This window comes from Lactuca virosa, chromosome 5 (assembly GCF_052849685.1).
Source record: "Lactuca virosa cultivar CGN04683 chromosome 5, Lactuca_virosa_CGN04683_v6, whole genome shotgun sequence".
In the NCBI taxonomy this organism is placed as follows: domain Eukaryota; kingdom Viridiplantae; phylum Streptophyta; class Magnoliopsida; order Asterales; family Asteraceae; genus Lactuca; species Lactuca virosa.
Window position 1 is genome coordinate 293,655,527 of NC_136430.1, and position 25,276 is coordinate 293,680,802.

Consider the following 25,276-nt stretch of genomic DNA (forward strand, 5'->3'; position numbering starts at 1 on the left):
TGGTGAGCCCAAACATCATCACCACAAACTCGTAAGGCCCATATCGAGTCCTGAAAGTTGTCTTCGGTATGTCCTCATCCGAATCCTCATCTGATGGTATCCCGACCGAAGATCATTCTTGGAAAACCAAGACGCACCCTGTAGCTGATCATACAATTCATCGATCCTCGGTAACGGATAACGGTTCTTCACAGTCAGTTTGTTCAGTTCTCGATAATCAATGCACATCCTGTACGATCCATCCTTCTTCTTCACAAACAGGATCGGAGATCCCCACGGGGAACTGCTCGGACGGATGAATCCTCGGTCTAGCAGCTCCCGAAGCTGCGTAGATAGCTCCTGCATCTTAGGCGGTGCTAGTCGGTATGGTGCCTTCGCTATCGGGGCGGCACCCGACACCAAATCAATGTGAAACTCAACCTGCCTCTCCGGATGCACTCCTGGTAACTCTTCGGGAAAAAGATCCTGAAATTCCTGTACAACCGACATATTTACCGCATCTGTCGTGGTCTCAACCCTCGTATCCGAGATATAAGCAAGAAATCCCGTACATCCCTGCTGCAGAAAATCTCCTTGCCATCGCAGCAGAACAGAGGGTCGACCCCATACGAGGCCCTCTCACCATGTATAACCAGTTCTCCCCTACTTGGGGTTCAAACCCTCACTAACTGACGCTCACAATCGATCATGGCCCAATTGGCCCCTAACTATTCCATCCCGATAATCACCTTCAGCCCTCACAACGGTATCGGAACCAAATCAACGCGATACCTCTCTCCAAGCACATTCAGGATACAGTGTCGATACACCCTCACAGCACTCACAGTGCGGTCGTCAGCAATCTCTACCTCAAGCGGGGAATCCAAGGTTCCCGGCGCGTCCCAAAACTTCTTGCTAAGCGCAAGAGACACAAATAATCGGGTAGCTCCCGAATCAAACAAAACATGAGCTCGCATACCATTGACCAAAAAGGTCCATATACATAAACACAATGCACATATAAGCAATACAAATAAATAGAGAGCAGGGAAGAATAAATACATACCAGCCACGACATCTGGCTCTACCCGAGCCTCCTCGATAGTCAGCTGGAAGGCACGGCTCCTCACCGCTGGAGCATCCGCCTTAGCAAGGCGCCCATCTGTGATACTCATTGTGGCGGACGTGGGCGCCACCAATGCTCCTCCCCCTCCCTGCAACTTCGGACAATCAGCCTTTTTATGGCCGGTCTGGTTGCAGTGAAAACAAATCGAGCCCTTCTTGGGGCAATCCCTGATCACGTGGCCCGATTTGACACAAGCATAACATCCCGAGCCTGCCGCTCGACAAGCCCCACTGTGCGGTTTTCCGCACTTGGCAAACTGGCCACGACCCTGTTGGCCCCTGCTGGAAGTGTTTGAGGTCTTAGGCTTTTTAGCCTGACCTACCGCCGCATCTGCCTGCTCAGGCTTCCGCTTGGTGCGGAAGTCCAACTCCATTTCCCGCTCACGGGCCTTCTCCACCATCTTATTCAGGGTTTTGCACCCTGTAAAGCTCACAAACTCCCGGATATCATCCCTCAACATGGAATTATATCTCTTCCGCCTCATATCCCCATCCGTAGCGTACTGTGGGATCAACAAAGCTCGTTCCCGAAACTTGGCGGTGATCTCCGCCACAGTCTCGGTGGTCTGCTGGAGGTCATGAAACTCCCTCACAAGTCGTTGCACCTCAATAGGTGGTACAAACTCTTCATCAAATCGCCGAACGAACTCGGCCCACGTCATCTCAGCTACACCGACTGCTCCCACTTGGCTGGTCACCTCCCCCCACTAATCTCGGGCTCTGTCTCGTAGCATACATGAAGCAAAACCCACCTTTGCCGCATCAGGGCAGGAACTCATACGTTGGGCGTTCTCAATATCCGCCACCCAACGTCGGCTAACAATGGGGTCCCTGACCCCGAAAAACTCCGGCGCTCCACACGCCTTGAACTCCCGGAACGAGGGAGTTCGGGGCCCAATCTGGCCTGCAGCAATCTCGGCTCTGAATGACCTGAGCCTCTCCTCCATAATCTCCATAATCCCCTCCTTGACCATCCCAAAGATCACTGGGGTAGCGTCAAGGATGCCCTTCGTAACCTCGGTTGCGATGATCTCGCGCAGCCCCTCATCAATAGGATCAGTACCGCTGCCCGATCCAGATCCAGATGAACTGAAATGTCATAAACCAAAATAATCAGGACATATATAGGGGATCTTCCCACACCGGTCCTCCTTAGAGCTGTCAGATCTAACATTGGTTCGGGTACAGTTCCCTTTGCTTTCAGTAGTACGGGCCCAATACTACCTTCCACACCTACCTGTACCTTTTCCCAAGGCTCTACCTGATAACTCCAATTCGTCCCAAAATAAATAATAAACCACAAACCACCGCATAACCCAAATCTCAGGTTGTCCTAAGATTGTCTCTACCCACATCAAACAAACTAATCAAAACAGGTTGCCTTTATGCATGCAAATTATACACAGAAAATGATCAAATAGACTTTCGAATAAAAGATTCTACCCTAAGACCACAACCAAACAAGGAACAGGAAATAAGGCCAAATCACTCGTTCTAAGGCTATAAGCTCGTAACCGTATACATTTTTAGAAGCATACACATAGCAAGTTTCATACGATTATCAAGCTCAAATATCAGTATAACATGGCTAACACATTAGGAAACTACTTACTTGGCTCGGCCAATCACGCGCGTTGCACTCTTTTCTTTTCATTTCTTAAAAGTTTTTAACATTTATTTTTTAAAACAACTTTATCATTTCCTTAGTTTGAGCCCACACACACCCGAGAGTGTGCCCGAATCCCTCAAACCAAGGGTCTGATACCAACTTGTAACAACCCAATTTTCAAAAGAAATTTTTCATTTTTAATTATCCAAAATGCATATTTATCATCCAGAAAACCAGTTACAATTTTTTCAAAACCATATCAATTACACCTTTGTAACACCCGGTTTCAGGTACGTAATTAAATTCAAGCAAAACTTCATATTTTACACTGGGACTCGGCGAGTTAGAGGCCCAACTCGTCGAGTAAGATCGGATGCGGATCGGGCGGGTTAAGTGACCTACTCGACGAGTCGGGAGACCGACTCGGCGAGTAGGAGCTGTCTGAGTGAAACCCTAAATTTGAGGGTTTGCACCCTATTTAAACACTTTATGAGGCCTCCACCCCAAGAGGAAGTCAGTAGATCCAGTGATTTGGTTGCATTTCCAGCTTGTTTGAGGTAAAAAGCTCCTACCTTGACTTCTTACTTGTTATATCTACTCTAGGGCTTGGGTTTTGTCATCTTTGGGTCATTTCTAAGCCATTTTAGGGTTGTAGGGTGTAATGTAGAGAAATGGCTTCAGATCTTGAACCTTGGAGGGTTCTCATGGCATAAAGGTGCCAACTTTATGGCCATGAGAGCCCCATGCATCTTGTAGACCTCATTTTTGGATCTTTTGAGCTTAAAGACCCATGCATGGACGTAAAGTTCGTGACTTTACGTGTTATATCGACCCTAGGAGGTCCGATCTACCGTTTGGATGAGATGAGCTCAACAGAAATCGAGTTTATGGACATGGACTTTGGGGGACTCGGCGAGTCGTTCTTGGGACTCGGCGAGTCGGGTATTGATTCCCCAACCTTTTCTGTTTTTGAGGAATCTGGTTGAGTCTAGAAGGGGACTCAACAAAGAGGGACATGATTATGGACCTGGGAATCATGGGACTCGGCGAGTGTGTGAGCAAACTCGGCGAGTCCAAGGCAATCTCCCAACCCATGAAGACAGACTCGGCGAGTTGTTCATATAACTCGGCGAGTCATAGACTGAACACATTCATATGATGAAGATGAACTCGACGAGTTCAAGGATAAACTCGGCGAGTCGGTTGAAGATGGTCCTGATATTATGGTTGAAGGAGAACCCGTCGAGCTCTTGCTAGACTCGACGAGTAGAGTCGGGGGTTGTATCATTTTGATAAGATAGGGACTCGACGAGTTGGTGGACCAACTCGGCGAGTCAAGTCAACTGGAGGTTGACTTTGACCCGTATTTGAGTTGACCCTTGTAGGGGTTGTGAGTATGAATTGATAACTTAGAAGAGTTGTCGTGTAGGGACTGAGGAGTCGAGGAGAGTCGATCTTCACATCGAGGGCAGTACAGACACTACGCGACCTTGAGGTGAGTTACCTCCCAGTAGAAGTGGGTCTAAGGCACCAATGCCGGCCCATTAGTAGTTGTTTAGTGGAGACATTTGTCTTTGTGATAATTGTCTGGTTTGCTATTGTCCGATGTGTTTATATGTCAGCATGATTATGATATGATATTATATGCTAGTAGTAGGGGAGTGAAATAGTCCCCGTGTCCGGTTGAGTTAGACCGGAGGGTAGGTCGGCACCCCAGAATAGCCTGACATGGGCTGGTCAGCACCCCAGAACGGCTTGACATGGGGAGGTCAACACCCCATAATGGCTTGACATGGGTTGGTCGGGCACCGCAGAACTGTCCGACAATATGTATGTTGTTTGGTATGTGGTATGATGGGGGAACTCACTAAGCTTTGTGCTTATAGTTTCAGTTTTGGTTTCAGGTACCTCTTCATCCAAGGGGAAGGAGTCGGCGGTGTAGCAGCGCATCACACACACACATGATTTCCGCATTGAGTTTTCTGGGATTGTACTCTGATATTTTACCACCTAACTTTTATGGTGTTCGAGACTTGCAATTTTTAAATTGGTGTTGAAACAATTTTACTTATGTTTTCTGTGAGCTATTTTTGAAGTAATATAATTAAACAAAAATTTTTGGGTCTTGATTTTGGGATGTTACAAGTTGGTATCAGAGCCTTGGTTTGAGGGATCCGGACACACCCTCGGGGGTGTCTGGACTCAAATCGAGGGCTTGAAGGATTTTTACAAGAAAACAGTCTTCTAAAATCTAAGTTAAAGAATTTTGAGAAAGAACAAGGTGTGTGATGCGTGCGGCCGACCGAGCTCAAGTAAGTTTTCCCCAAGATACCCATACTTGTTACGTTACGTTATATGATATGATTATGAGAACTGCATGCTAGATTAGGGCTAAGGATCTAGGAGGATGCTTTGTATGCATGTTTTATGATTCTGAGAACTGCATGCTAGAATAAAACTAAGGATCTAGGAAGGATGCCTTATATGCCTGTTGTATGAGCTTATTGAGCTGTATGCTAGGGCTGTCTAGTCAGCAGTAGGATAGCCTGATTGGGTTATGTTTGATTTGGTTAATCAATGCACGAATGTTGCTTACTTTGTGCTTATAGGGGTTCTAGGTAGCCTTAACTAACTAGTAAGTGGATATGTAAAAGTATTCGCAAACTAGCTAGGGAAGGATGGTAGGGACTCCTTGTGCAGCTGATGGCGGAGAGTAGGTCAGAGAGGGCCCTAGGTCAAGCCTAGGATGAGATTAGCTTGGAGAGCAGAATTGGTAGAAGGAATTTGGTGAAGTCAAGGCAATTCTTGAGTAAGGTACGGATAGATGTGGAAGGTAGTATGGGCCCGTACTACTGGAAGCAGAGGATCCGTACTCGAGTCAAGGGAGGCTGAGATGGAACCAAGGACCTGGAGAGCGTGCGAGACCTCTCGAGAGTATGTATGACCCTGACGTTTATGTGTTTTATTTCAAAATGGTGACTACGCGTCATGGAGCGGGAGGTTCAGGGTCTGGATCAGGTTCGGGATCGGGCTCGGGTGCGGGATCCAAGCAGGTTGATGACGGTTTACGCGAGTTCATCGCGTCTGAGATCACTAGAGGTATCCTTGAGTCGACCCCTATCATTTTCGGGTCGATCAAGGAGGGGATTATCGAGTTGATGGAGGATCGCCTCCAGGCATTCAGGAGGGACTCGGCGTCCAGCCAGTCGGGTACGCGCACACTGTCCTTCAAGGACTTCAGGGGAAGTGGTGCGCCGGACTTTCACGGGGTGAAGGACCCCATTGCTGCCAGGACATGGATCGCAGACATTGAGTCTGCGTAGTTGACGAGCTTCTTCCCGGAGGGGTCGAAGGCCCGCTTTGTTGCGGGTTGTTTGAGGGATAGAGCTAGGGATTGGTGGGACTCAGTCGGTGACTCACTGGGAGCCCCATCCATTGAGGCTATGACTTGGTCAGATTTCGTGACCAGATTCAGGGCTGAGTTTGCGCCAGCTATGGAGCTTCAACAGCTGGCCAGAGAGTTTCTCGACATGAGACAAACGACCGAGACAGTGGCGGAGATCACCGCCAAGTTCAGGGAGAGGGCCTTGTTGGTACCTCAATATGCAGGGGATGAGGAGATGCGGAAGACCCGCTACCATGATATGTTGAGGGCTGATATCCGGGAGCATGTCAGCTATTCAGCTTGCCCGACCCTGGAGTCCATGATTGACAGGGCGCGGGAGAGGGAGATTGATTTGGAGCACCTCAGGAAGAGGAAGGCAGAGACCGAGCAGGTTACGGGGGTTTCTGGAAAGAAACCCAAGGGATCCGATAGTAGGTCGAAGGGCCAGCCGGGCCAGACCCGCTGCAGGAAATGCGGTAGGCCGCATGAGGGAGATTGTAGGGCGGGATCGTCGGGTTGCTACAAGTGCGGCAAGACGGGGCACTTTGGCAGGGATTGTACTGCCCCCGCCCCCACAGTTCAGACATCAGACCTGATTTGCTTTCATTGCAATCAGAGGGGCCATAAAAAGGCCAATTGCCCTAGTTTGTTAGCAGCATCAGCAGCAACGCCAGTGGTGGCGCCGACTCCAGCGGCAGCACGAGTTGCGGATGGCCGGAAGGTCAAGACAGAGGCTTCAGTGGTGCGGAGCCGAGCGTTTTAGTTGACAGCCGAGGAGGCACGCACTAGACCCGATGTGGTGACGGGATCGTTCCATGTGAACGGTATTACAGTTCATGTATTGTTTGATTCGGGTGCTACCCGATCGTTTGTCTCCCTTGCGCTTAGCAAGAGGTTCCCCAAGTCCTCGGGCATGTTGGATTGCCCTCTGGAGGTCGAGATTGCGGACGACCGGTCAGTGCGAGCATCAGAGGTTTTCAGGGATTGTGTTTTGAGGTTGTTCGAGGAGCGCTACCTGGTAGACTTGGTTCCCATACCGTTGCGGGGGAACAAGGTTATTATAGGCATGGATTGGTTGAGCCCCAATGGGGCGGTGATCGACTGTGCGCAGCAGTTGGTCAGGGTCAGGACCCCAGGTGGGGGAGAGCTGGTGATTCAGGGCGAGAGGCCACAACATGGACCAGCTTTATGTTCAGCAGCGAGAGCTACGCGCTATCTCGAGCAGGGGTACGCTGGGTATATCGCCTATGTCTTGGATACCCGGGAGGCGGGTAAGGTGCCGGTGAGTGATGTGCCAGTGGTGCGAGAGTTCGCGGATGTATTTCCAGAGGAGTTGCCTGGAATACCTCCGGATAGGCAGGTATAGTTCAGGATCGACCTGGTCCCTGGTGCGGCTCCGATAGCCAAGCCACCGTATCGGTTGGCTCCTCCTGAGATGCAGGAGTTGTCTACACAGCTGCAGGAGTTGTTAGACAATGGATTCATCAGACCGAGCAGTTCACCCTAGGGAGCCCCGATTTTATTTGTAAAGAAGAAGGACGGGTCGCATCGGATGTGTATAGATTACTGGGAGCTGAATAAGGTAACGGTGAAGAACCGTTACCCACTCCCGAGGATTGATGATCTCTTTGACCAGCTTCAGGGAGCATATTGGTTCTCCAAGATTGATTTGCGTTCATGTTATCATCAGATGAGGGTCAGAGAGGAAGATGTGCAGAAGACTGCTTTTTGGACGCGATATGGTCACTATGAGTTCGTGATGATGCCTTTTGGGCTCACCAATGCTCCTGCCGCGTTTATGGATCTCATGAACCACGTGTGTAGGGCAATGTTGGATCGATCTGTGATTGTTTTAATTGACGACATCTTGGTTTATTACAAGACGCAGGAGCAGCATGAGGAGCATCTGTGAGAGGTTTTGGATACCCTGAGGAGGGAGAGCTTGTACGCTAAGTTCTCCAAATGAGAGTTCTGGTTGCGCGAGGTGCAGTTTTTGGGGCACCTGGTCAACCAGGACGGGATATTGGTCGACCCGGCCAAAGTGGAGGCCGTGATGAGATGGGGAGTTCTGAATTCGGAGTTTCCTGGGATTAGCCGGCTACTATCGGAGGTTCATCCAGGATTTCTCCAAGATAGCCATACCCTTGACCCGACTGACGAAGAAGGCCATTGTATTTCGTTGGGGGCCTGAGCAGCAGGCCACATTTGAGACGCTGAGACAAAGATTGTGCGAGGCGCCAATCTTAGCCTTGTCTGAGGGCGTGGATGGTTTTGTGGTGTTTTGCAATGCGTCCATCTCGGGTTTGGGCGCAGTGTTGATGCAGAGGGGGAATGTTATCGCCTACGCTTCGAGGCAGCTGAAGCCTCACGAGGCAAATTACCCGACGCATGATTTGGAGTTGGGGGCGGTCGTCTTCGCCCTCAAGATTTGGCGACACTACCCCTATGGGGTCCGATGTACCATTTACACGGACCACAAGAGTTTGAGGTACCTTATAGATCAGCATAATCTGAACATGAGGCAACGTCGGTGGTTAGACGTGGTAAAGGATTACGATTGTGAGATCCTTTACCACCCAGGGAAGGCCAATGTTGTGGCCGATGCGCTTAACCGCAAGGCAGCGCCGATCATAGATATTTGCTTGCGGATGACTGTAGTGACTCTACTGTTGGAGCAGATCCGAGAGGCCCAGCAGGAGGCTATGAAGGAGGAACATCGGAAGAGAGAGCATATTGTGGGTCAGGTTTCATCCTTCGACTATGACAACCGAGGTTTATTGACTCTACACCGCAGGGTGTGGGTTCCATACCACGGGGGTGTGCGCCAGGTTCTGATGGAGGAGGCGCACAAATCCCGATTTTCCATTCATCCCGGGGCGACAAAGATGTACAGAGATCTTCGTCCTGATTATTGGTGGCCCTGCATGAAGCGGGATGTAGCCTGGTATGTCGAGAGATGCCTAACCTGTAGGAAGGTCAAGGTCGAGCACTAGAGGCCTTACTGCAAGACGCAGTCGTTGGATATCCCTATGTGGAAATGGGAAGATATTACTATGGATTTCATCACAAAGCTTCCTAGGACTGCACGGGGAGTGGATTCGATTTGAGTCATCATGGATCGGTTGACCAAGAGTGCCCATTTCATACTGATCAAGAAGAGCATCTCGGCCACGAAGCTAGCCGATATCTACATCTGAGAGGTTGTAGCTCGACACGGAGTGCCGGTCTCCGTGATTTCAGACAAAGATGTACGGTTCACTTCCAGATTTTGGAAGAAATTCCATGACGAGTTGGGCACTCGTCTGCACTTTAGCACTGCTTTTCACCCACAGACGGATGGTCAGAGCGAGAGGACCATCCAAACTTTGGAGGATATGCTACGGGCATGTGTTCTAGACTTCGGAGGTAGTTGGGATACTTACCTTCCTATGGCGGAGTTTTCCTATAATAACAGTTATCACGCGAGTATCGATTGTCCTCCCTTTGAGATGTTGTACAGGAGGAAGTGCAGAACCCCGATATGCTGGGGTGAAATCGGACAGAGGGTCATGGGGAGAACCGAAGTGGTGCTCAAAACAACAAAGAGGATTCAGATGGTTAGGAGCAGGCTTCAGACTGCTCAGATTCGGCAGAAAAGTTATGCCGACAAGCGCCGTTCGGACCTAGAGTTCCAGGTCGGGGATATGGTCCTCCTGAAGGTGTCGCCTTGGAAAGGCGTCATCCGATTCAGGAAGCGGGGCAAGTTGGGCCCCAAATATATTGGAACTTTCAGGGTTGTCGCCCGGGTTGGTGCGGAAGTCCAACTCCATTTCCCGCTCACGGGCCTTCTCCACCATCTCATTCAGGGTTTTGCACCATGTAACGCTCACAAACTCCCGGATATCATCCCTCGACTTGGAATTATATCTCGTCCGCCTCATATCCTCATCCGTAGCGTACTGTGGGATCAACAAAGCTCGTTCCCGAAACTTGGCGGTGATCTCCGCCACAGTCTCGGTGGTCTGCTGGAGGTCATGAAACTCCCTCACAAGTCGTTGCACCTCAATAGGTGGTACAAACTCCGCATCAAATCGCCGAACAAACTCGGCCCACGTCATCTCAGTCACACCGGCTGCTCCCACCTGGCTGGTCATCCCCCCCACTAATCTCGGGCTCTGTCTCGTAGCATACATGAAGTAAAACCCACCTTTGCCGCATCAGGACAGGAACTCGTACGTTGGGCGTTCTCAATATCCGCCACCCAACGTCGGCTAACAATGGGGTCCCTGACCCCGAAAAACTCCAGCGCTCCACACGCCTTGAACTCCCTGAACGAGGGAGTTCGGGCCCCAATCTGGCCTGCAGCAATCTCGGCTCTGAATGACCTGAGCCTCTCCTCCATAATCTCCATAATCCCCTCCTTGACCATCCCAAAGATCACTGGGGTAGCGTCAAGGATGCCCTTCGTAACCTCGGCTGCGATGATCTCGCGCAACCTCTCATCAATAGGCTCAGTACCACTGCCCGATCTAGATCCAGATCCCGTTCCTGATCCTGATCCTGATCCCCCTGTCCCAAATCGTGTCACCACCATGCTGAACTGAAATGTCATAAACCATAATAATCAGGACATATATATAGGGGATCTTCCCACACCGGTCCTCCTTAGAGCTGTCAGATCTAACATTGGTTCGGGTACAAGTCCTTTTGCTTTCAGTAGTACGGGCCCAATACTACCTTCCACACCTACCTGTACCTTTTCCCAAGGCTCTACCTGATAACTCCAATTCGTCCCAAAATAAATCATAAACCACAAACCACCGCATAACCCAAATCGCAGGCTGTCCTAAGATTTGCTCTACCCACATCAAACAAACTAATCATAACAAGTTGCCTTTATGCATGCAAATTATACACAGAAAAAGATCAAATAGACTTTCGAATAAAAGATTCAACCCTAAGACCACAACCAAACAAGGAACAGGAAATAAGGCCAAATCAATCGTTCTAAGGCTATAAGCTCCTAACCGTATATAATTTTAAAAGCATACACATAGCAAGTTTCATACGATTATCAAGCTCAAATATCAGTATAACATGGCTAACACATTGGGAAACTACTTACTTGGCTCGGCCGATCACGCGCGTTGCACTCTTTTCTTTTCTTAAAAGTTTTTAACTTTTATTTTTGAAAACATTTTTATCATTTCCTTAGTTTGAGTCCTGATACACCCGAGAGTGTGCCCAAATCCCTCAAACCAAGGGTCTGATACCAACCTGTAACAACCCAATTTTCAAAATAAAATTTTCATTTTTAATTATCCAAAATGCATGTTTATCATCTACAAAACCAGTTACAATTGTTTTCAAAACCATATCAATTACACCTTTGTAACACCCGATTTCAGGTACGTAATTAAATTCAAGCAAAACTTCATACTTTACACTGGGACTCGTCGAGTTGGAGGCCCAACTCGTCGAGTAGGATTGGCTGCGGATCAGAGGGGTTAAGTGACCTACTCGATGAGTCGGGAGACCGACTCGGCGAGTAGGAGCTGTCTGAGTGAAACCCTAAATTTGAGGGTTTGCACCCCATTTAAACACTTTATGAGGCCTCCACCCCAGCCTCCATCACCTCCAAACCCTGTCCACGAAACCCTAGTCAACTTTTGAGTGTTCTAGAACTATTTTGTGCCATTCTTTGTGATTTGAAGTTGGAAGAAGGAAGGAAAGACTTGGAGATTCAAGAGGAAGTCAGTAGATCCAGTGATTTGGTTGCATTTCCAGCTTGTTTGAGGTAAAAAGCTCCTACCTTGACTTCTTACTTGTTAGATCTACTATAGGGCTTGGGTTTTGTCATCTTTGGGGCATTTCTAAGCCATTTTCAGGTTGTAGGGTGTAATGTAGAGAAATGGCTTCAGATCTTGAACCTTGGAGGGTTCTCATGGCATAAAGGTGCCAACATTATGGCCATGAGAGCCCCATGCATCTTGTAGACCTCATTTTTGGATCTTTTGAGCTTAAAGACCCATGAATGGATGTAAATTTCGTGACTTTACGTGTTATATCGATCCTAGGAGGTCAGATCTACCCTTTGGATGAGATGAGCTCAACAGAAATCGAGTTTATGGACATGGACTTTGGGGGACTCGACGAGTCGTTCTTGGGACTCGGCGAGTCGGGTATTGATTCCCCAACCTTTTCTGTTTTTGAGGAATCTAGTTGAGTCTAGAAGGGGACTCAACAAAGAGGGACGTGATTATGGACCTGGGAATCATGGTACTCGACGAGTGTGTGAGCAAACTCGACGAGTCCAAGGCAATCTCCCAACCCATGAAGACAGACTCGGCGAGTTGTTCATATAACTCGGCGAGTCATAGACTGAACACATTCATATGATGAAGATGAACTCGACGAGTTCAAGGATAAACTCGGCGAGTCAGTTGAAGATGGTCCCAATATTATGGTTGAAGGAGAACCCGTCGAGCTCTTACTAGACTCGACGAGTAGAGTCGGGGGTTGTATCATTTTGATAAGATAGGGACTCGACGAGTTGGTGGACCAACTCGGCGAGTCAAGTCAACTGGAGGTTGACTTTGACCAAAGTTGACTTTGACCCGGATTTGAGTTGACCCTTGTAGGGGTTGTGAGTACGAATCGATAACTTAGAAGAGTTGTCGTGTAGGGACTGAGGAGTCAAGGAGAGTCGATCTTCACATCGAGGGCAGTACATACACTACACGACCTTGAGGCGAGTTACCTCCCAGTAGAAGTGGGTCTAAGGCACCAATGCCGGCCCACTAGTAGCTGTTTAGTGGAGACAATTGTCTTTGTGATAATTGTCTGGTTTGCTATTGTCTGATGTGTTTATATGTCAGCATGATTATGATATGATATTGTATGCTAGTAGTAGGGGGTGAAATAGTCTCTGTGTCCGGTTGAGATAGACCGGAGGGTAGGTCGGCACCCCAGAATAGCCTGACATGGGTAGGTCAGCACCCCAGAACGGCTTGACATGGGTAGGTCAGCACCCCAGAATGGCTTGACATGGGTAGGTCGGGCACCCCAGAACTGTCCGGCAATATGTATGTTGTTTGGTATGTGGTATGATGGGGGAACTCACTAAGCTTTATGCTTACAGTTTCAGTTTTGGTTTCAGGTACCTCTTCATCCAAGGGGAAGGATCCGGCGGTGTAGCAGCGCATCACACACACACATGAATTCCGCTGAGTTTTCTGGGATTGTACTCTAATATTTTACCACTTAACTTTTATGGTGTTCGAGACTTGCAATTTGTAAATTGGTGTTGAAACAATTTTACTTATGTTTTCTGTGAGCTATTTCTGAAGTAATATAATTAAACAAAAAATTTTGGGTCTTGATTTTGGGATGTTACAAGTTGGTATCAGAGCCTTGGTTTGAGGGATTCGGACACACCCTCGGGGGTGTCTGGACTCAAATCGAGGGCTTGAAGGATTTTTACAAGAAAACAGTCTTCTAAAATCTAAGTTAAAGAATTTTGAGAAAGAACAAGGTGTGTAAACAAAAAATTTTGGGTCTTGATTTTGGGATGTTACAACCTTTACTTCCAAAATATCAGAGTGTCCCACAAAATATCCGAGTGAGAGTGCACGCCACGGCATCATGCCTTGCCCTTGCCCTTGGGCTCAGATATACTTGAAACAAATCCACAAACTGTAAGTTAATGCTTAGTGAGTTCCCCAGAGCATACCACATACAAACCACATACAACATATCATACTAGCTATAACAACTATACATTTCACATAAGCCATGCATACAACCGATAAGGATGCCGTGGGCTCGTCCCCAGGGTCTTACACCAGGATGCCATGGGCTCTCCACATTGTCTTAGACCTAATTGCCATGGGCTCTCCCATGGTCTTTGATAGGAAACCCATGGGCTCTCCACATGGTCTTACATCCAAGCGCTCTGGGCTCTCCCGTGGTCTTCCATACAACATACCACATATATCAATAACATACTTCCTAGCTCATACCAACTAACATGTCACATAATACAATCTCAGCTAGGATACTACACATCATAAAATGGGCCGGCCTTGGTGCCTTAGACCCATTGGTATGGTGAGTAGACTCACCTCTGTCCGAAGAATCCGAAAGCTGCTCTCTTAACGGTCTGCAACCACCCGCGCTGAATAATAACATTAACCAATGTTAGGAATTCACTTGATTAAAGGGGAACCAAACCCCAAGTCCTTCCATGAAGGCCCAAATATCATTTCTTTGTTAATGGGCCCAATCCATGACCAAAAATTATTAATGGGCCTCTTGGCCCAATAAGACCCTACCATAACACCAATGGCCCAATAAAGATAAAATGGCCCACTATTCATAGAATGCAACCAAGTCCAATAACCAAATGAGGCCCAACAGATCAAAGGCCCAAAACAGATCCAATCCCATCTGATGCGTACGCTTAGCGTACCACCCTGGTATGTGCAACGTACTGGGGCTCTGGGACATACGCGCAGCGTACACTGGGTTACGCCCAGCGTACTAACAGATTAAGCACTTTTTTCATTAAGTGCTTAATACTCGATTCTTTTACGTCCAAAAGTCAGATCTACGTTTATTAAGACGACCTAGGGCATAAAGTTGGCAACTTTATGCCTTTACGTGCCTCATATGCTCCCAACACCCCCATTGAGACCTTTCTAAGGTTCTTAACCCATGCATGAGGTCAAAACACCCACCAAGACTCCATTTTTATGTTGAAAAATGACCAAGGGACCTCAAATCTGTCATTTCCATCCTCTGGAGTTGCTTAACTCACAAGTGGAGGTCCAAACTCAACCAAAGGGACAAAACTAGAAAACCCTAGCTAGGTCTAGAGATTAAGATGGAAAGGTCCAAGCTTTATACCTCCAGAAGCTCCTCAAGGTCGACTATATGTAGATTCTTGAAGCCAAATGACACTCCAAGCTTCCTTGACAACTTCTCCTTCTTGAACGAACACTATAAGGACCACAAATGCACTCTTAAGGCTCAAAATGCACTCACAAATGGTATTAGGGTTTTCAGAAATGTTTGAAGGTGAAGGAGGCTGTCTAGGGTGAAGCTCAAATGAGTTAAGGGTGTTTATATAGGTCACAATTCTGGATTTTAGGGTTTGGACATCCGGTACGTACGCCCAGCGTACTCCTGGTATGCCTAACGTACATGTCGCCCCTCTGCGATCCTCATCGCCAAGTACGCTAAGCGTACTCATAAGTACGCCCAACGTACTTAAGGGCTTCTTATGTCATATTTGAAATACTTCAAGGGCTACAAGGTCATACCTGATTTAAAGTGTTACAGTCTGGGGGTGGTAAGCAGTTTTGAAATGCAACTGAGTACCCAACTCCTCATGAAACTTCCTCCAGAATCTGGAGGTAAATCGAACATCGTGGTCCGAGACCACAGATACCGGCACTCCGTGCCTGACCACCACCTCCCACACATAAATATTTGCTAATTTCTCAACGGAGATACTCTCGGAAATCGGAATAAAATGAGCACTCTTGGTCAACCTGTCCACAATAACCCAAATGGAATCAACACCCCGCGCCGTCCTGTGTAACTTCGTGATAAAGTTCATGGTGATCTCTTCCCATTTCCACATGGGGATGGGTAACGGTTGAACCTTTCCGTGAGGCCTCTGATGCTCGGCTTTGACCTTTTTGCAGGTAAAACACCGCTCAACAAACCAGGCAATTCCCCGCTTCATGCAGGGCCACCAGTACCTCAGCTTCAGGTCTAGGTACATCTTCGTGGCCCCCGGATGGATAGAAAACTTGGACTTATGCGCCTCCTCCAAGATCTTTTGCCTCACTCCCCAAATGCCGGAACCCAAATCCTGCCACACTGAGTCAATAATCCTCGATTATCTCGAACAAATAATGGAATATGCCCCCGAATTTGCCCAGTCTTCCAGTTCTCCTTTTTCAATCCCTCCACCTGTGTCACCTTGATCATATCCATCAAAGGTGAGATCACTGTCATCCTCAAGCAAACATCTCGGATCATAACACCTGCCGTTACGGTTCAAAGCATCGGCCACCACATTGGCTTTCCCGGGATGATACAAAATCTCGTAGTGATAATCTTTCACCACATCTAACCATCTCCTCTGCCGCATATTCAGATTTTGCTGATCCATCAAATATTTCAAACTCTTGTGATCAGTGAAGATGGTGCATCGAACTCCATATAAATAACGCCTCCAAATCTTGAGGGCAAACACCACCGCCCCCAATTCCAAGTCATGAGTGGGGTAATTTGCCTCATGAGGCTTCAGCTGCCTCGAGGCGTAAGCAATCACATGCCCCCTCTGCATCAGAACAACTCCCAAACCCGAAATAGAAGCGTCACAATACACCACAAAATCATCCAATCCCCCGGGTAGTGCCAGAATCGGGGACTCGCATAATTTTTGTCTCAAGGTCTCGAACGCCGACTACTGATCTGGACCCCATTGAAAGGTCACACTCTTCTTGGTCAAGCGGGTTAAAGGTACAACAATCTTGGAGAAATTCTGGATAAATCTCTGATAGTACCCCGTTAAACCCAAGAAACTATGGATCTCGGATGCGTTCTTCAGAACCTCCCAATGCATTACTGCCTCAATCTTGGCTGGATCTGCCAAGATACACTCTTGATTGATGATGTGCCCCATAAACTGCACCTCACGCAACCAAAACTCGTATTTGGAGAATTTGGCATATAGCCTCTCCCACTTCAAGGTCTCCAACACCTCCCTCAAATGTTTCTCGTGCTGCTCCTTGGTCTTAGAATAGACCAAGATATCGTCAATGAAAACGATCACATACCGATCCAACATCGGCCTGCAAACCCGGTGTAGGGTTTTGAGCATTCTAACACTCCTAAGTGTACATGCAACCCTAAATACCTTGGATCTATGTTTTCTCTATTATACATGCAAATATGAATATTCCAAGGTATTACCCTATCTAGCATACAATCTTTGATACTTGGGTAATAAAAACAAGTTAGAAGACATACCTTTTTATGTAGCTTGATTCCTTGATGCTCAAGAGCCGAGTGCCCCAAGTGTGACACCTCAAATGGTTCACACAACATCAAATGCACTTGGAATAACTTAGAGAGAAATGAACACTTCATGAAATCGGCTAGCCCTCACCATTTCTTCATAGTCTCACATGGTTGCCTCATGGTGGCCGATTTTGACAAGAATAAGATGCTTATATAGTTTGTCACAATTAGGGTTACACCATGTAAACCCTAATTGTCATGGCCTTTCATTTCCATGATCAATGGATACAAAAACACCATGGAGCATCCTATGGGTTTTAGCCCAACTTGATAATCCATGGAGCATTAGCCCACTATATAAGTATGGATGATTTACACAATCAACCCATATATTTAATTAATCTCCTTTTGATCACTTAATTAATTCAAAATTAATTCTTGATCAATACTAATTAAATAATCTTATTAATATATTAGAACTTATAATATATTACCAAACCTTAAGTGTTATTTCTCTCATTTTAGTCTATCCAAATGCACGATGCCATGCAACCCAAATGGACCATGCCGAGTCGGGTCAAGTACATACCAAATATAGTTATCGACTTAGACACTAATCCAACAGTCTCCCACTTGGATAAGTGTAAAACTATTATTGAGTATGACTTCAAGAACCGACTGACAATCGTAGCTCTTTAAGCCGCTGTCGAACTCTAACGTTGTAATTGAACTCTGATCTCGTCAATGACTTGTCCATTAGATAAGGGATCATATATTCCTCCATTCTAGATATCATATGGACTGAGACATGGATTATAAATCACTCTCTTTGTCCATTTGTTGTTTCCCGATTTCCGATTTTTGACGAATGACTAATTGAAAAAATCAAATCAGTCCAGGCCCGGCCGAGCACTTTCATTTGTCATCACTAAATCATCGAGGGGCCCACAGATATCGCTTTTATCCCGAAGGTAAAAGGAATGGATAAACTTCGACTCATATGGTTGTTCTACTACTTGTTGTATCATACACAAAGGCACGTTTTATAACATCGAGTTACCAATGCGTTTTCACGCAATCAATGTATAACCAACTCATAGTAACAACTCATATCTCTAGGTTTGAAGAATATAAGATATTATCGTCTCATGATCACTCGTGATAAAATCCATGAAGTGATTCAAATGAGCGCGGGTTGAATCTAATACTCATAACTTATGAGCACTCATGAGTGTTGTAGCACCTCTTTGCTATGCCCAACATCTTAGACATCTACAAGCCAACTCATGACAGTCTTGATTCATATCTACTTCCAACATATGACCGACTGTGGATGGTTTGAATAACTTAGTCATTCGGGAAGAATGACCTAGTTTATTCTGGAAGTCAAAACATGCAAAATGAAACACAAGAATAATTGAATCTAGTATGGTATCAAAACCAATGAATATAAATAAAACACTTTTTATTTATCACCATACTGATTACTCATTATTCATTGTTTCGGTTTTTATCAATTTTATACTTTAAAAAAAAACAATAGTTGTCCCATGCTCCAAGCATGTACACTATGTTCTTCTAAACAATAGCTTTGCCATACACCAAGTATGCACTCTATGTTTGTCTATGATCTTTAATTTGTGAACTAGATCGATTGAACATAATTTCAATGATTCTCTTTTTCACACTCCCAAATCCTTATCGAAAATGTAAGAATTCCAAATTCCTATCATTTACCGAAATCTGTTAGATTTTAAACTTATATGCATTGATCCTCTTGTAATGATTATGCACAAAGTCACAAAGACTTGTCAACAGACATTACAGAGTATTCCAATGGAGATCAACTCTATGGAAACATCCTTCTTGCATTTAGTTTTTCTAATCTTACACAGATTGAATAACTTCCAACTATGAAACATTTCCATATTCCTATTTTAACTGTCACTTCTGAACAAGAGTTGCCTCCTTTCAGAGTATGTCAATATGGTCCTTCCAAAATCGAACTCTATACTTCCAACTGTCCCTGAGCAACTAATCTTTGGTAAACCTTAGATTGTTCTCGACAATTGCTTAATCATTTTAGTCATATCTAATTCTAGATTCCCCCCCCCCCTTTAATGCCCAGAGCATTTGGAAAATTTAGAAAAGATGAATATTATAGCACATGCAATCGATCATATATCCGAAGAATATGGAACACGATTCATGATGTCTCACATAAAGACATGATACTAGACCAGTCCTTTTGCTATAATATTTCTATTTGCCAAGTTCTCATAATTCAGATTATGAAAAGGGATGCCGTAATCATAATCAAATTTTAGAACGCAAATAATTGAATCATATATAGAATTTCCTTATGTTGAGCCATTCCAACACAAAATTCATATATATATATATATATATATATATATATATATATATATATATATATATATATCCTTGACTAAAGACGATTAAAACCTCAATCTAAGCTTTTAGAATTGAAATGAAGTACAATTTCCTCTCCCTTAATTATAGCAAAAAAAACTTTTTCAACCCCAATAACTTCATGAATTGAAACTTTTGTTTTCTATAATTAACATTGCTAACTTGCAATACTTATCATAATTATCATGCTCCAAATAACATGAAAATTATTAGCATAATACTTATGCTCCCACTAGCTTTGACATGTACTCAGAAATCAGCTGGACTTCTAGAAATCAATACTTTATTGACTTTCTTACCAAAGTTCAGATTTCTGATACAAGATTGCTTTGATAAGACTTTATCAAAATCATACACCTTATCTTAGATAACTCACAGGTGTGTCTAAACAATTTTAGAACTATGAAAAGGGATGTCGTAATCATAGTCTCGATTGTTTAGACTTTTGCCATTTCTTATAAGTCCATATTAGTGTGATGGTTAACCACACATGCTCCACTAACGACTTTGAGATTGCAAAGATCACAATTTCTATCTTACTTAAAAACTACTTGGTGGAAGTGTTTCCTCACCATCATTTTCATGAATCGGAGAGAAACCTTATGACCCTTAGATTTTATGGTGTATGTGTTCTTATCCACGTGAATTTGTCAAAACCATAATCACAAGACTAGGTTAGTGACAAATCCAAGCTCATATGGATTGGACTTGTGCAATCTAAACTTCTTGCCACCTGGCAGTACAGGGCCTGCCATTGCTTCCAAGTTGTTATGCAAACAATTGAGAACATGTAGAACTCAAATGTATAGCCAACTTTACTGGAATGGGCACAGAAATGTCAACACAATAGGTTATAAATCTATAGTCCTGTGCTAGTGACGAAATACAGGTTTTTACTCTTGATTAGTTCTTGAAACTATTTCAGGATCTTTTTCACTCCCACTGTCTTCTTGACCTATAAGACTTTCTTGTCAAATATTCAAGAGATAGTGTGGATTCTAATCAATACAAACACTTCACACAATTGGCCTTAGTTGGTCTTTGTTTTATCCAAAACATCACAACTTACCAATTTCAAATGTACAAGAGTATGACACTTTTACTCTTACATTTGACAAGTGTTATAAACCTTTCTTTAAGATATGTCACTCAACTTACAGTCTTGGAGTATGACTCTAAGACTTGTTTTTTGAAACGAAGTGTGACTCATCTTCTTGATTTAATCATTCCAACAATTCAAGATTCCTCTTCTTAGTCATAAGAATGCACTAAGATTTCCTTAGAGGACTAATTGTGATATGATTTCTAAATCATTAAGATGATCACAAAACCTGATACATCTTTTAAGATTTGAGAAACTTTTATCTTTCTGCCTAATTTGATTCTTCTCATCCGTTCTGTTATACATCGAAACTTTTCCAATGCTTCAGAATTATACTTAAACTTGTAAGTATAACCATATTTACACAACTTTAGTAAATCATGACGAATAGTCTTATCGATCTATTGTGGTGGACTTGATCAGTGCACCAGAATGTGTACTCGATCCCTTAGTCCTTCACTTGACTCACATATACATGTGAACAAGGAATTAATCTTAATTTTCCAAAGATGAAAATTCTCATTCATCATACTATACAACTTGCATGATTTCCAAGTTTCTATCCAACTGAAACCTTGGGTGATGAGAATCATTCCTTGTTTGGTAAATTAGACATTACCACAAATGAAAGAAACAAATCCATTTTCCATTATTGCTATCAATGGAATCATATAAGCAACAATTTTTCCACAAATACCATTGTAAGGATACTTAGAATAAATAAAATCAAAAATCTCCTCTAATTTTAAAACTTTGCGGAAAAACTTATCCTTACAGTGCAAAATATCACACCCCGAAACCGATGGCGGAAACGTTCCGGGGCGGAGGACGTCATGTGTAGCATCACAACCAATAAATAATAGCAATCATAGCAACACAACCAGTACAGTGCATACTAAAATAAAAATGTTTACATCAGTTTGAAACGTTGTTTGAATTACATTCAATAGCTTTGTATAGTATAAACTTAAAACTCTTATTGCTGCCGTTCCTCGAAAATCCAGCAAATACCTGTCTACTGATTTCCTGAGAATACAAGCAGTTTAAAAGAGTATCAGCATAAAGCTGGTGAGTTCATAAGCGGTGGTTTGTAGTGAAAATCGTTGATGAGTTCGAAAAATATTTGTATAGTTTCAAGAAAATCCGATATTTTCCTTAGTGAAAATGTAGTGTTATCAGTTCTGTAATAAACCATGAATATTTGTATATTTCCAAGAAAATCCGATATTTTCTTTAGTGAAAAGGTAGCGTTATCAATTTCGTATAAAACCATGAATGTTCGTTACTGAAAACTGTAGTGATATGCGAAAATACTACCTCATGTGACTAGCTAAAACTAATCATGAAGTGTAAGTATTTTATATGTGAAACCATTGCATAATCGGTTCTGTTTGAAAAACCCTGGCTTTAGCCAAAATACGTAGTGTGTATCAGTTCTATTTAGTAAAAATAGAACTGTTGAAGAGTGTTAAGTTGTAAACTAAAGGTAGAGCACTTAGGCCCCTTTAGTGTTTATAGTTGTATACCATGTAAGGTTCGGTATACTAGTTGGCTATAAATAAGCGCTCTGATGCCAATCTGTCACACCCCGAAACCAATGGCGAAACGTTCCGGGGCGGAGGACGTCATGTGTAGCATCACAACCAATGAATAATAGCAATCATAGCAACACAACCAGTACAGTGCATACTAAAATAAAAATGTTTACATCAGTTTGAAACGTTGTTTAAATTACATTCAATAGCTTTGTATAGTATAAACTTAAAACTTTTATTGCTCCCGTTCCTCGAAAATCCAGCAAGTACCTGTCAACTGATTTCCTGAGAATACAAGCAGTTTAAAAGAGTATCAGCATAAAGCTGGTGAGTTCATAAGCGGTGGTTTGTAGTGAAAATCGTTGATGAGTTCGGAAAATATTTGTATAGTTTCAACAAAATCCGATATTTTCCTTAGTGAAAATGTAGTGTTATCATTTCTGTAAGAAACCATGACTATCTGTATATTTCCAAGAAAATCCGATATTTTCTTTAGTGAAAAGGTAGCGTTATCGATTTCGTATAAAACCATGAATGTTCGTTACTGAAAACTGTAGTGATATGCGAAAATACAACCTCATGTGACTAGCTAAAACTAATCATGAAGTGTAAGTATTTTATATGTGAAACCATTGCATAATCGGTTCTGTTTGAAAAACCCTGGCTTTAGCCAGAATACGTAGTGTGTATCAGTTCTATTTAGTAAAAATAGAACTGTTGAAGAGTGTTAAGTTGTAAACTAAACGTGATTTATACATATTGTGAGTCGTATAACCATGCTTGATATGACTAGAGACCTTTCCAACGTTCTTCAGGCGTCGAGTTAAATGACATTTGTACATCTCAGGCGTGCCCGCCTAACTGTAGCTAGCAGTCCAGATGTGGGATTGTCAGTCCCGAATAGATCTATTCACAAATCTCACGCTCTCCCTCCAGGAGACTCTGGTTATACTATGGTAGGATTTATCCATGTACACCTAAGGGTACAGTAGTGAAGTAGCGCCTCACAGTATCGTACAATCTAGTTTACATGTAGTGTAGTAGCGTTCTATCGTAGTGAAAATCCGTATGTATACCGTATATAATGATGATTACAGTTATGAAAAACCATGATAAAGTGGTGATGTAACTGTAAACTATTTCTATCTTAGTGCATATGTTTAATAGTGAAGGTTTCTGTACTCGTGATGTTTAGAAAATCCCAAACTATACCGATTATAGTTTGCATGTATAGTGAATAGCGTGTCCGGAACACTATGCAATTTTTTTGTGAAAATGTCCCTTATGCTCAACACAGTACAAAAGGGTTAAAGTATGAGATTTGCATAAGTTTTGAAAACATTTATGTTTAGCTTGTATTCCCCCCTGAAAACATTAAAAATACGGAAAATGTAGGGGTATGAACTCACAGTCGTTGCGTGAAATCGTTGACTGAAATGAAGATCCTTGAGTTGTTGCACGTGACACTTAACGAAATCCTATTATCAAATAAATACATATATGTATCTAAATTAGCGATTTCGATAGATAAAGTGTCATAAGAACACTTGTATTCGGTTGAGGAATGTTACCGGGACTTGATCGAATCAAAGAGGGTGAGTTTTCAGCCAAAAGCACCACCAAAAGGTGTTTACGGTCGTAAACTGGGGTTTACGGTCGTAAGCTGGAGTTTACGGTTTCTGAAGACTCGGTGAGTTTACGGTTCTTGAAGGCTTGGACCCTAAACTCAAGAACAGAGTTTACGGTTCTTGAAGGCTTGGACCGTAAACTCAAGAACAGAGTTTACGGTTTCTGAAGGCTGACCGTAAACTCAAGAACACTAGTGCTGATTTCGAAGAGATAATCGTTTCCAGGCGTTCCCAAGTGACTCCAAACGTGGTTTCTCGATGATTTCCGAAGTTTGAAGGCGTTTTGAGTGTTTACGGTTAAGGTTCTTAGAGAGAGAAGGAGAGAGTTTTTGGCCAGAAATGTTCTAATGAAGGTGGAGGTATCATATTTATAGGGGTGAGGTGGTCGGTGATGGGGGGTCCACCTGTTACTGACCGTAAACGAGTTTACGGCCGTAAACACGTTTACGGTCGTAACCTCACTTAGACCGGGAATGTTTGATTTTTCGAGATATTCGGGTTTCCGCGCGATTTTGGTTCCGACTCGTAAATAATTTAATTACGTATATAACTAGATTATTTTCTAAACCAAAAAGTTTGACGGAAAAGTTAACGAATTCGAAATTTTATTAACGGGAATCGCGTAACGGAAACGGAAAAAGTTTCGGGTTGTCACATCATCCCCCCGTTAGAGGGAATTTCGTCCCGAAATTCGAACATAGAATACAAATCATGGATTAGGAAAGAGATGCAGATATTTCTGTTTCATCTGATCTTCGCGCTCCCAAGTGAATTCAGGTCCCCGCTTGGCATTCCAGCGAACCTTCACTATCGGGATGCGACTTTGTTTCGTTCGTTTGACTTCCCGATCCATGATTTCGACAGGTTCTTCCACGAAGTTGAGGTTCTAGTTGATTTCAATCTCGTCGAGAGGCATCACAAGTGTCTCATCGGACAGACACTTCTTTAGGTTCGACACGTGGAAGACAGGATGGATGTTGCTGAGCTCTCGGGGTAATTGGAGTTTGTATGCTACTGGACCGATTCTAGCAAGGATTTCGAACGGTCCAATGTACCTTGGGTTTAGCTTTCCACGCTTCCTAAAGCGTATCATGCCTTTCCAGGGTGAGACCTTCAGAAGGACACGGTCACCAACCTGTAATTCCAAGGGTTTTCGTCTCTTATCGGCGTAGCTCTTTTGTCTATCTCGAGAGGCTTTCAGTCGTTCTCGAATTTGTATAATTTTCTCAGTTGTTTCTCGGATGATCTCAGGACCAGTGAGAGTACTGTCGGGAACTTGACCCCTGGCTAGCTGCGTGTCACCCACCTCAGCCCAGCACAAAGGGGATCTGCACTTACGGCCATAGAGGGCTTCAAACGGCGCAGCCTTGATGCTGGTATGGTAGCTGTTGTTGTAGGAAAATTCAACCAAAGGAAGATGAGCGTCCCATGATGCGCCGAAATCGATGACGCAGGCTCTCAACA